Source organism: Bos indicus x Bos taurus, chromosome 23, assembly GCF_003369695.1.
Source record: "Bos indicus x Bos taurus breed Angus x Brahman F1 hybrid chromosome 23, Bos_hybrid_MaternalHap_v2.0, whole genome shotgun sequence".
In the NCBI taxonomy this organism is placed as follows: domain Eukaryota; kingdom Metazoa; phylum Chordata; class Mammalia; order Artiodactyla; family Bovidae; genus Bos; species Bos indicus x Bos taurus.
The window spans coordinates 51237272-51248131 of NC_040098.1; the positions used below are offsets into that span (position 1 = coordinate 51237272).

General features: G+C 55.9%; 1 long non-coding RNA gene across 1 annotated transcript; it reads right to left on the reverse strand.

The window, feature by feature from the left end:
- Nucleotides 1-2771: 2771 nt before the first annotated feature.
- On the reverse strand, nt 2772-8597 carry LOC113881921. Its single transcript, XR_003508214.1, has 2 exons — nt 4878-8597; nt 2772-4378 (listed from the first exon to the last, which is right to left on the reverse strand). It is a non-coding gene; the product is annotated as an uncharacterized LOC113881921 (long non-coding RNA).
- Between the last annotated feature and the right edge of the window lie 2263 nt (nt 8598-10860).

The following is a 10860-nucleotide window of genomic DNA, read 5'->3' on the forward strand; positions in this document are numbered from 1 at the left end:
GGCCGGTGCAGACTCCTGGTGAGGACGCCGCTGTGGGTGGTGGGGACTTGGGCTCGTGCCCTGTGTGGCAGCTGGTGGTCACGTGGGTGCTGGGGGCACAGAGCAGCCAGTCCACCCGGCCCTTCAGCAGAAGCTGGAAATCTGACTTTCTACGTGAAGCACCCCAATTTAGAGGTGTTGCAAAAAGCAGAAGTAACGAGAGTCGACCAAGTGAAAGAACCAGGAGTTTCGGGCTCTGGACGATCAGCTTAGAGCAGTGATGCCCGAGGGCTTGGGTGGACGTGGGAAGTCTGCTCGCTGGCCCACACGCCCCTGCGAGTGGGGAAGTCCACCGGTGAGTTGAACCTGTTCGGTGAGTGTGGAAATTGGAGGACAGGGAGGGAAGAAATTAGATCAAATACCAGTATAAATACCCCCGGGACCAAGACTTCAGAGCTGATGGAAACCACCTGATGCCACACAAAGTCAACCAATGAATCGGGAGCCTGGGGTCAGCAGGCTTAAGCCACTGCGCAAAGAAGAGAAGACACCGGGGTCCTGCTGTAGAGCACAGGGGGCTGTACTCAGCATCTTGTAACCACCTGTGTTGGGAAAGACCCTGAAAAAGACGAGGTGTTTTTGTTACTGAGTCACTGCTCTACACCAGACACTGCTCCAGTTTGCATCCCTCACCGGCAGGGCAGGAGGGCCCCTCGGTCTCCACACCCTCTCCAGCGTCTGTTATTTGTAGACTTTCTCATGGCGTCCACTCTGATGAGCGGTGATGCCTCGTTGCAGTTTTGATTTGCATTTGTCCCATAGTCATCCATGCTGCACATCTCTTCGTGTGCCTCTTGGCCTCGCTACGGTCTCCAGGCTGCTGGGTGGATTTGGAGCCGCTGGTCACAGTTTCCAGTCGAGAACACGGGCGTCTTCTGCTGAAGTCCATTTCTTCTGGGAGAAGCAGGTCTGGCCAGTGTGTGCGGCCCGGGGACACGGCTGCTGCTGACCGCAGGCTGCACCTCCTCTTCGTGGTTTTGAAAATAGGTTTTTATTTTTGGAACTGTTTCCTGAAAGGGAGCTTAATGACCAGGTAGCCCTCTGGCGTCCCACCCCACCCACAGAAGGGTTTGATTTTTGCCCATTTCAGCTTCTCGAGTGTTTGATGGAAACAGACAAGGTCAAAAGTAGGGCTTTGAGAAGCTGGAACAGCTGGATGACGGGAGTGCTAAGTCCTCCCGCGACTCGAAACGCTGACTCACTGAGAGCGGTCTGATCAAGCCTCATCCCCCTCCCACTGGGTTATTTTATGTTTTATAATTTGATGAGTGGAGTTGATTTGACTGAGTCAGCCTGCTGTTTTGCAGACAGAAGACTTCAATACAATCCATGAAGTCGGTGCTCTGAGCACTTAGGCAGAGCTGCCCTGGCCTCCCAGCCCTGAGGCCGCGATGCTGGGAGGGGACTGAAGTCACCAGCCTCTAGGCGGCGGGGAGGCCACCGCAGGGAGCAGGGGAGGGGAAGGCATCATCCACAGGGTGGAAAACTCTGAACACAGTGTGAGGGAGGCCGGGGAGGCTGCAGGGTGGGCAGGAAGGACTGTGGTCACAGGGAGGTAAGGGCCACGGCTGAGCATGAGACTCACCCCTGGGCCTGAAACCGGGCCTGACGGCTCAGCCTCCGGGGAGCTCGGCAGGGCGGGCAGCTCACAGGCCAGTCTGCGCCCCCTCCCGGCTGTGTGGGTGGAGGAGGGGGACACATGGGTGGGCGGTCTCTGCTGTCCAGGCTGGTCCCAGCGCAGACTTGAGCAGAGCTGCTTTCTTCAGGCCTGGGCTCAGCCTGCAGACAGGAGCCCCTCGGGGGCCCTGGGATCCGGTTAGACGAGCTCAGAGCCCTGGCGTGGGAGGCTCATGCTTGTCATCCCAACCCCTCGAAGACAGTGTGGGGCCTCCTCTCCCCCGCCCGCTGCTGCCCCCGCCCCGCCGGGCGGTGTCCACACCCGCAGGAATCTGGCTCCATTGGACCCTCGGGCGCAGGGTGGTGGTGGGGGATGGCCGCGCCAGCGCTTCCCCAGAAGGAAGCTAAGAGAAAGGAATGAGGATGTGCAACCCACAGGCTCTGTCCACGCATCTGCCGGAGGAGGACAGGCAGTCAGCTCCTGAGGCTGACTGGGGGCGGGGGCCGGGCCGTTCGGCTTCCTGGGTCACTAGAAGCCAGAGGCAAGTTTGGATTTGGAAGGTCCCAGGTTGTCCAGGAAAACCGCTAGATTTGGGGGGCTGCTCCCGCGGCAGGGGGGCCTTGACCTGGGTGCCGTCACTGCTGCTGGCTGGCGGCCGCCTCGCCTCGTTTGCTCCCAGGGGAGCCTGGACTGGGTGTGCTGTGGCCCCCAGGCCCCAGACCTGCAGGCCTTGCCTGACCCCACTGCTCTGTGTGGAGCCCGGACCTCCTGATCTCATCCGGCAGGGCTCCGCTCCCACAGCCCACCCATGGCTGGAGCCCCGTCCAGGCACAGGCCCAGCGGTGCGGCCAGCCAGTCCTCCGCCATCACCACGAGGGGCTTCCAGTCACCAGTGGGCTCATTACCTCTATGTTCTGGTTACAGACCTGTGTCTCACTGGGCCCCAAGCCCTCAGTTCAGAGGCCACATAATCCATTCTGCGTGGATGGCCCTGCACAGGGACGTGAAAACCAGTTTGGGTGATGCATTGAATAGAAACTGGTGATAAATTGAATGGAATATCCCAGACAATTCTCTCTTCACAAATCTTTTCCAAAAATCTAAGGAGCCTGAATACGTTCCACCATTTACTTGATTATCGTCCTAGTAATCAACTTCCAAAATGAGCTCTGAGCAGGACCGGGGGGTGTGGGGTCTGGAAGATTTGCAAGCAGCCCGATGCCGGGGGCTCGCCCGCCCTCTCGGAAGCCCGGCTCTTCCCTTCTCTCACACAAGGTCGCCGAGCCCATCGTCTCTCTCTGTCTCTCCCCGTCCTGATTCTCAGCCTGGAACAGGTTCAAATGCTATGACTGATGCTGATCACTGCTCCTGATGGTTATTACCATCAGGAGTGAAGTGGTTCTGGCTGTAATTCTCCTCTTAACAGTCGCGTGCTAGTGATAAGGGTCGAAGTTGCTGTGGTAAATCCCTAGGCAGCAGTTGCACCGTCTTTGGAGCCAGGTGGACAGGGTTCAGAGCTCAGCTACACCCCCAAAGGGTAACTCCGAGCCAGGCCCAGGAGCACTCTGCGCCTCAGTTTACCCACCTGGAAAGTGGGGTGATCAGAGGTTCTTCCCAGTCTGTTACCAGGATCCAGTGAAAGAAAGCATGGGAATGCTTAGCAGTGTCTGGAGAACAAGCTGTGGCCAGTAGGTGATGGGTTCTGTTACTGGACACCCATGTTAGGAGCAATTCATAGTAGACTTTGCCGAGGGGGTGTTCCCAGCCGGTTTCAGAGGGAAGCGTCCAGCAGATGCAGGGTATTGCCAGGCTCTGCGCTGGTGAAGCTGGGCGGATCACGGGCCTGACCGTGGGCATTTCTTATGCTCTCATGGATGACTCAGACGGAAGCACCCAGTATGTATGAGAAAGACGCCCGAGGAGCAGCACAGAGAGAAATACAGTGAGAAAAGGGTGACGGGCACTTTGCTCTGATTTAATCCGCTTGGTTCATCATATTCAAACCCAGAGAAGCACAGTCTTCGGTGTCAGGCAGAACCGCAGGCTCGAAGGTGACTGTGGGCTGTGCCGTCACTCTGGAGGCGCAGCTGCTGGGTGACCCCGACCCCCCGAGCATTCTCATGGGCAGAGTCGCTCTCCCATCAAACCCTCCCATCACTCTTCCCCTGGTGGAAACTGCCATCTGGTTGCTTCCTTACCCTGAGGTACAGAACCCTCATCACAGTGTAAAGAGCATCCCTTCCCTGGGGACCAGAAGTGTGACCAGGGACCAAAATCCAGACCCCAGGGAAGGGGCTCTGATGGTCAGATTCCAGGGCTCAGCTGTGGGCGGGGTGAGGACAGGGTCCCTGTCAGGGCAGTACCAGAATCTTCCCTGAGGTAGTGTTGAGCACAGTCCCCAGCTGGTCTTAGCAAAGCCGAGATGGGGTGCCAGGCTCTGCCCTGGGCCCACGAGACGAGGGCAAGCAAGCTGGGGGGGCCCTCACTTTGCTTCGCCCGCAGCTCACAGTTCTGGGTCATTTCTAGGACACTAAGATGTGTGTTTACATAAAGCTGGAAGCTGTGGTCACGACCCCTGAAGTCCTCCTTTCCTCCTGCCGCTAGTTGAAGGAAAGCTTCTGGGCTTTGGAGGCTGATGTGTGTGGGCCGAAATCTTCATGGCTGCCCACATTCGGGCAGCCCCAGGGTCTGCAGGGCTTTCCTGAGCCAGAGACGGTTAAGCTGAAACGTGAAGGGAGGACGAGTGGGAAGGGGCAGTCAGGAAAGAGCCCAGGAGAGGGGGCAGTGCCTGCAAAGCCTGTGAGCAGAAGGAACGTGGCCTCGAGCAGCTGCGCTTCTGTTGACCAGCTTCTTCCCCAGACTGTCCAAGAGCAGTGAGGGGAAGTAAACAGCGAGACCTCACGGGCTGGCGCAGGGCGGGCTTGCTCTTTTCCGAGGCCGTGGGCACCCATCTCCCTATGAAAGCCCTAGAAAATCTTGCTCCCCTCACAAAGAGAGCATGTTCTGGAATTTAAGATTTTATAGCAACACAGATCCAGGGAGCCAGAGCCATGCCCACTAGGAGAAGCTGCCTGTTCCAGGGCTGGCCTGTGACAAAAGGGGGAAATGCTGTTATTCAGCTGGGGTAGAGGGTTCACGCAGGGGTGGGGGGATTCACGCAGGGGTGGAGGGGGTTCACGCAGGGGTGGGGGGGTTCACGCAGGGGTGGCGGGGTGCTCACCTACAGGCTGGCTCCCTGGGGGGTGGTTCCTGGTCTGTCCCAGCTTTGTCACATGGGGAGAGAAAGCCAAAGGACTATAGGATTTCTCCACCGTGGGTCCCAGCTGAGCCTGAATTATTCAAACGTGCTGGATCAATTATTCAGGACGATGAATTGGCGTGTGCGGTGCGGGTTTGCTAGTAAACAAGAGGACTGAGCTGACTGGGCAGGAGACAGAGGCCCCACCAGCCCCTCGCTGATGGCATCTGTGTCTTGCCCTGACTTCAGGGCCCTTGCTGGAGAGAGCAGTGACCCCGCAGACGCTCCCCGGACAGATCCAGGAGTGGTGGGAGGGAGTGGCGGGAGTGGCTGGACCTTGTCCCCCGGGCCTGGCTCCCAAGGCCAGATTGTATTTGATCTCAGATTGGCCGTAGGTCTTCCAGGACGTCTTGTGAGTTTGCTTTCTCCGTTGTCTGTTGTGAAATGTCTTCGTAGTAATTGTGAAACTGATCTTTGGCGCAAGTCCTTGTCCCAGCATGGAAGGCGTGAGATTGAAAATACATGGGGCCCAGGTCCCAGACGAATGTGGACCCTTCAGCTGACAAGGTGGCGGGGTTTTTCTGAACCACCCCAGGGATGTCCAGAGCCTCCCGCCCCACCCCTGTGCCTGTTCAGGCCCCCAGGCACCCACAGATTCTCTGATTCTGTGTCCTCCTCCGGCTTAACGCGTCCAGAGCAGCCGTCTCTCTCCTCCCGCAAACCTGACTGTTCCCAGCGATCTCCAGCCAGGAATGTGGGGACTGTTCTTGGCCGTCTGTCCCCTCCACCTTCAGGCCATCGTGAAACCCTGTCTCCAGATTACCTCTCACCTCTGTCCCCACTGCCCCCTGCCACCCACTGCCTGCCAGTCCCTGCCAAGCCACCAGATCCCAGGGTCTGAGCTCAGCCCCAGTCAGGTACCTGTGCCCACAAACTGGCTCATAGCAGGCGTATCAGCCACGTCCCTCCAATCTTGGCAAGAATCCATCACAAGGCCAAGGGCAGCGGGTAGGAGCGGGCACCAGGTCCATCCTGGCCTCGAAAGCTCCTTAAAGGAACAATTTTCCTTTGCTAGGGATCTGTGGATTATTGTATCTGATTCAAATTGAGTTTTTTTTACCTAAGCTTGTCTGAGTGCTTCCAAACTTGCTTCTCTTTTGACCTGAGTGGCTGGCTACCTGGGGCTTTGGCCCTCCAGAGGTCCAGGGGAGCCCAAAGGGGAAGCTACTCGGGGGTCTGTTTCCAGGACCATGTGGGTGAAAGGAGAGACCTCCTCTGAAGGATGGGTTAGCCCACCTGGGGTCATCGAATCACCCCCACCTGCACCCCACATGGGCGTGTTCACGCCCAGGGTCTCCTGGGAGAGCTGAAGGGGGGTCTGTTTCCAGGACCATGTGGGTGAAAGGAGAGACCTCCTCTGAAGGATGGGTTAGCCCACCTGCGGTCATCGAATCACCCCCACCTGCACCCCACATGGGCGTGTTCACGCCCAGGGTCTCCTGGGAGAGCTGGAGGGGAGCATGTCCAAATAGGCGGCTTCTGCCCCCGGTCACGCTCCCAACACGCGGGGACAGACATGGACACTCCCGTGGACACTCAGCACCTGGACATCAGAGGGTTTGTGTGTGTGTTTGTGGTTTTTCGTGCTTTGTTTTGTTTTAGTTCAGAAAAATATTCCGACGGTGGAGGGGCGCTCTCCCTGCAGCAGGAGAACCGGGCTGGGTGGGGCTCGTCTGACCCCCAGGGATCTGCGGGCCGTCCTGCCTTTCCGAGGAGGACAGTCCCTGCCGACAGCACAGCAGGCGCTGGGCTCCGTCCTTTCCTGGAGAGCCTGGCATCCTGGCGAGGACGGTGGCCAGGAGCTCGGGCCGCTCAAAGCAGCCCTCCGTTCCGCAGCTGGTTTTCACGGTGACCGGACCGAAGTTCCCTGGGATCCCCTGGGGCCACCTCATTAGCATACCAGAAACCCTCTCCTGGATAAAGGAAATTCCAAAGGGCTGGAACCTCTGCCAGGACCTGGGGCGGACTGTGTACAGTCTTCACCGGTTCACTGTTTGTGTTGCGCTTCCCATGACTGCAAGCGACGATTTAGCAATTCCGTGTTTACCGTTCGTCTGTCCCACTGGACCGTCAGCCCCATGCAGACAGGGGTCTGGTTGCTCCTGTTCAGATGCGTCCTCCAAGCCCGATGCCCCAGCCCCAGAGCTGCTCACGTGATGGTTACACAGAGCTTGAGCGGCGGGGAACGAGGCCAGAGAGGAACCTGGGGGCTAGACTGCAGGCCTCCCGTGCCCACGGCCTGCAGTCTGCAGCCTTTCTCACCTTTTATTTCAGAAACCGCCGGCGAAATGGAGCCAGGAGTCGTAAAGTCCCTGGGGTCCAGCTTCACGAAGCCCCTTTGCAACACAGTCCTTGGAAGCCTGGAGGCAGCAGTGGGAGATTCCTGTGACCCAGGGCTTCACTGCAGGGCAGGGTGTGACTGAGCTCTAAGTCAGGGAAAAGGGCCCAAAATACAGAAGGTGATGAGATTCGTCTCTCTCATGTTTAACAGCCTGAGAAGTGATAATAAAAGGCAAGAAGAAGGGGAGGAGCAGGAGATGGAGGAGAGCTGGGGCCCATGTGGGGAGTCGGGGACCAGCCCTGGTGCCTGCTGAGCATCTCTCGTCCTTCGGAGTGGCGGGGAGAGACAGTGAGGAGGGAGCCAGTTCCTCCAGGGGGAACTGATGAAGGCTCAGGTCACAGGCTTCAGCATCCCCTGCTGACAGCCAGGGCAAGTATGGAAATACATGAAAAAATATAAATATACAAGAAACATGTTGATGTCTACTGATGAAAATAGCAGAGCAGCGGAGCCAGGTGACATCATGCTGTGAGATGGCCCACTGGTCAGTGCCCTGGTCCATGCACCCTCTTTCCAGAGCAGACCGGAGGGCCTTTACATAGGCAGACAAAGGTCTCCGGCCTTCACTTTATCTGCTCAACTAAGCTGAGCCTGCTCTTCAGATCCATTGTACTTTTATTGCAAACAAGAACAGAAGCGTTTAGCACAAATGAAAGTCAAAGTGAAAGTCGCTTGGTCGTTGCTCTTTGCAACCCCATAGATTGCAACTATACAGTCCATGGAATTCTCTGGGCCAGAATACTGGAGTGGGTAGCCTTTCCCTTCTCCAGGGGATCTTCCATTTAGCACAATGATCAAACACAAACATTTCTATGTTGTCAAATAAAAATATAGTGTTCAAGTTTTTTAAGCCCATAAACTTAGAGGCACATTTTAAAGAAAATAAGCTATAAAAAGAAAGTCCTGCCACCTTGAAAAAGGCCAGGTGGGGGGTTAGGAGAGCAGAAAATGAGGAAACAGAAGGAGAGAATCACGTTTCTTCCAGGGAGCTGGAGCCAGCGACCTGGGGGAGCTCCCCAGGGCGGGCGAGGCTGGAGAGCCAAGGCCTGGAGGAAACACTGCATGGCTTGGTCATTAGTCACGTCTAGATGATCATCCAGGCTTTTCAAGGTAGCGGTTTGTATTTTTGTGTTCCAATCTTTTAAAATCTCGCTCTAAATGGAACACTCTATGTTTCCTTCTGGAAGCCGTTGCTCTGCACTTGGGCGGCTGGCAGAATCTTAACCATACCTGGAAGGAGCTGCCAGTCTTGTTCAGATACGATACCAAGTCCATGCTAAATGTATCCCCACCTTAGCTTCCCTCAGAGAATCCTAGCAAAGCCCTGGCACGCCATCCACAGAAAGAGGGGCCTGGGGGGTGGTTGAGTGGGAAGAGGCGGCCTTGACTGCCTGCAGCTACAGTGACGTCCTTGGAGAAGTTAAACGTACAGATTTTCTTTCCTTTCTTTTCTACGTTTCTTTTTTGTATTGATACGCTTGCCTTACATTAAGCAGTTTATTTTCACTGCATGTTTGGTTCTTAGGTTGACTCTATATTTTTATCATCCTAAATATCTAAGAAGGATATTATATGTTTGAAAAAAATAAAGTAAAATACCGTGCTTGGCAAATTTCTCAGGAGCATATGAGTTTGTGAACACCCTGCCAGAGCCCTTCCTGGGACCTTAGAAGCAGGCAGTGTGAGTCAGAGGCTTGAGGCTTTAGCACCACAGTAAACCCACCGTCCACAGGCAGGGTCCAGGCACAGAGAGAACCCTTGTGGGAAATGCCTGTGATCTGGGCCAAGTCTCTGGTTTCACACCCATGGTGACTGTCACCCAGAGAAGGGGTCACGTCCAGTCTGCCTTTATCCCCACCAAGCAGTCTAAGTGGGGGAGGGCAGGGACCACACGCCAAGAACGTCTCTTGTCCCCAAACAACCTCCTCCTCGCTGCTTTCTGGACAAAGTCCCCCAGTCGCTCGTGAAGTCATGCCTTCGTTACACAGGAACCTGCTGAGTGCTTGCTCTGAGCCAGGCATCCTGCCAGGAGGGCGTCCAGTCGGTGGCCTGTTCTGTGGCTTCGGGCTCAAAGATCTGCTTGCTGTTCTCTGTGTCCCGATACTGCTCTGCTTGATGGGCTGTCTCTCGGGCGGAAGGGCGGGGTCCTGGATGCCACTCAGCCCCCCGGTGCAGGCGGCCTGGGGCTCTGGCCGTGAGACATGGATGCGAGTCCCAGCTCTGGCCTAGCAAGGTGCATCCCTTGGGCAGTCAGCCTCCCTGAGTGCTGTGTCTTCACCTGTACGTGCTCATTTCTCAGTCGTGTCCGACTCTTTGCAACCCCATGGACTATGTCCCGCCGGACTCCTCTGTCCATGCAATGCTCCAGGCAAGATTACTGGTGTGGGTTGCCATTTCATACTCCATTTATCTGTAAAGCCCAGCACGTAGTGCTGAAGAACTCCTTAAAACCCAAGTAGATTTAAGTTTGGGAGGGAAAAACATTGGCAAGTTCCTAATAAGCAAAACACATCATGTTTTCGGCCGCTGACAGATGACTGTGTTGGTGGCAATTGGGTGCTTCCTTGCTGAATCGGTGGCTGAAGTCCTTTTGGGGGCCCAGGTCCAGGTAGGGGACTCTGAAGAAGAATTAAGGTTATTTGTGATCTCAGGTCTGTATCAACACACGGAGTCCAGATGAAAGGGGAGTTTGCCTCAGACTTGTCAGAGGGGCACAGATTTGGTGAAAAAGATCTGAGAGGTGGGTGGACTGTGTAACTCTGTGGGGGTCGAGGGGGCCTTAAGAAGAGTGTGACTTGGTAGGAAGCATGACACTTACCATGAAGGACTGAAGAGGACTCCAAGTGGGATGTCCAAAGCCCCTGAGATCCTTACCTGTGAAGCTTAGACATCTGTGTGGCTGAGAATGGCCCCTTCCCAGGGGCAGGAGGAAGGCAGGGGCAGAGGGGAGAGGTCGGGGGTCAGGGTGATCGTCACTAGGAAATGCGTGAAACTGGAAGCACAAAGTAATGAATTAAAATGAATTAAACTCATGACCAGAAACCTAAGTTGGCAGCGAGAACTCACAAAAATTGTGCAGTCTCCACGCAAGGAACAATGTGTAAATGAGAATCTGTATCAGATGTGCATTGTGTGTGTGTGTGTGTGTGTGTGTGTGAAAGCTAGGAGTACCCGCTGGGCTGCGTCACTCTGATTTGAACTTGGTTTGGGGATTTATTGTTGTGAGGTCTTCCCTTGGCCCGGGAGAAAGCCCCTGGGGACAAGCAGAGACCCTCGCACTGGAATCCGCAGATTATTCTTGCCGTGTCTCCCCGCTCACCCCCAGACTCGTGCTTTGCTCTTCTGTTTAAAATCGTTTGCTTCTTTGACTGCACAGGGTCTCAGTTGCAGTGCCCGGGCCCTTCCCTGCAGCGTGGAGGCTTCTCTCTAGTTCCGGCGCGTGGGCTCAGTAGCTGCAGTGCTTGGACTCAATTGCCCCGTGGACTATGGGATCTAGTTCCCTGACCAGGGATCGAACCCTTGTCCCCTGCATTGGAGGGCAGATTCTTAACCATCTCTGGGCCA